Source organism: Arachis duranensis, chromosome 6 (genome assembly GCF_000817695.3).
Source record: "Arachis duranensis cultivar V14167 chromosome 6, aradu.V14167.gnm2.J7QH, whole genome shotgun sequence".
NCBI classification, from domain to species: domain Eukaryota; kingdom Viridiplantae; phylum Streptophyta; class Magnoliopsida; order Fabales; family Fabaceae; genus Arachis; species Arachis duranensis.
In genome coordinates, this window is record NC_029777.3 from 8,471,928 (window position 1) to 8,474,289 (window position 2,362).

Below are 2,362 nucleotides of genomic sequence, written 5' to 3' on the forward strand. Positions count from 1 at the left end.
GTATTTTTTTTCAAAATTAAAAAAGATTATTAAAAAATTCCAACTTTGTAATTATTTTATTAAAATATTTGAAATAAAAATTAATAACTATATAATTAAAATATTTTTTTAGATATAACTCTTTAACATGTTATTGTTTACATATTTTTAATTTATTTATTATAAAAAATTTATGATTTAATTACTATTTAATTTTTTATTTAATTTCAGAAACATACTACTATTTTATTTTTTATTTTAGTTTTAGTGTAATTTTTTTGTTAGGATTATATTATAATTTACTTGACGAAAAAATTTAAGGTTAAATTTACAAAAAAATTTATAAATACTATTTATTTTACCTTAGTTACATTAAGTACAATAGAATATGAAATAGTACTCCTAATTTAACATGGAATAAAATATGAACTATTTTTTTATCTCTTTATTACTCTTTTACATCTAATATTCTTCAAAACTTCATACAATACCTTTTTAAAAAATTAAAACTATGCATCATTACAACAATTGCAGCATACATAGCAAATGATAAGGATTGACCTCATATAATATATGGAAATGCCCATTCATAGCATAAACTTAATCATATAGACAACTAACCGGATATCAACTCATCGTCATTGGAGAAAACGGCAGCACCTTGCATATAATGCGTGGAAAGCTTAGTTCTTTCTTCTCTCCCTTCTAAATGTTCCTAAAAAAATAAATTAAAAGTTGATAAAAGTTTACCGGATTCAACAGACAAACAGCATAAAATAAAGATTTTTGAAAAATAATAAATTAAAGAAAACATTAACAACTCAAATGATGTTTATTATGTGAACAGACACAATCTTAGCTTCAAATTCACCATAATAATGTCCTAAACATAAAACATGATTTTAATTTCTGATTCTCAAGTATAAAAAAACTATAGCTAATTATTAATTAAAAGAAAACAAATAGTTAGACTAACATAAGCAAACACTATACACTAACTCATCACAATTCAAAAAATAATAAGGGTTAGAAAAAGAAGTGTTAAGAGTTCCAGTGCAAAGCAAATTGAGAGAAAAAAAAAAAGAAAAGCATAATAACAACATTTTAGCTCACTCCACTAATAAGCCTCTTTAGCTGTACTTCAAGGAATGAAAAAATAAAATGGACATATATAACCACGCTGGAATATGTAACGTATTTTGTGCTATATAAACTCAAACAGAATCAACAGATCCAAACACTAAAACATCCAAGCAATTTACACCCAGTATTATTTACATATAACCAACTAATCAAAACTCCAAAAACATCACGAAGACACAAATGAATCAGAATAAAACAGAATTTATTATAAAGATAGCTATAAGCATATGATTCTTAAGTGCTTCACCACATGAACTGGAAGGAGAAAATTGGGGTGGAAGGTCTAGGGTTTCTGCCTCGAGATATAACGACAGATAGAGAGGGCGATTCTCAAGCAAAGGATGGTATAATGGAAGAAATAAACAATAGAGATGGACAAGTAAATAATCAAGAAGATAAAAAACCCAAAGATCAGAGAAACAGACACACAACACAACAAATCAGCGGCCAAAATTGCACACTATAAATATATTAACTTATTTTTTACACCTTTGAATATGAAGAAAAATTGAAGAATAATTCAGCGACTATATTCTGCAATTAAAATAAAATGATACTGTTTGCAGTTGTTACTATTATGAGAAATAAACATGCCTAAAGCCAAAGGAAATCAACATAAAAATCAAATCCAGAATGAGAGTTGAAAAAAACAAAGACTTGAAAGTGGCCACATGCTCCACGAAAAAAGGAAATTAGAATATCCAATTCATCGACAATCATTCACGAAAAACATAAGTATGAAACAGTGAAATAAGGGTTAAAAAAAAAGAGACCAGAAACACCCAGATCATAGCCAAAAACAGAGCCACCAAAGGGAAGATTATAAATAGAGCAACAGCGAATTCATAATTACGTTAAACACAATAATACATAGAAAACACGATGATTATAAACAAAATTAATTTCAAAATATAAAACCCTTACCTACCCACCTTGAATTCGACTGAGATAATGGGGAAGATTCAGGGCAAAGACACGACGCCGCACATAACTTACACCGACGACCAGAGCGGTGGGGTTTTCTCCAACGATCATAAAGGCAATGGTTTTTTCTGGCGACAGATCATACGGAAACCAATCTAGTTAACATTGATAAAAATAAACTTCAGACCATCTCAAACTATCAAGAAAGAAAACAACTACCAAAAACCAAATCAAAAACCACGAAAACACAAAGGAAACCCTAAATCAAAGAGATTAAAGATCGAGTACCAGAAAAACAAAAAATCGAGAGAATCCC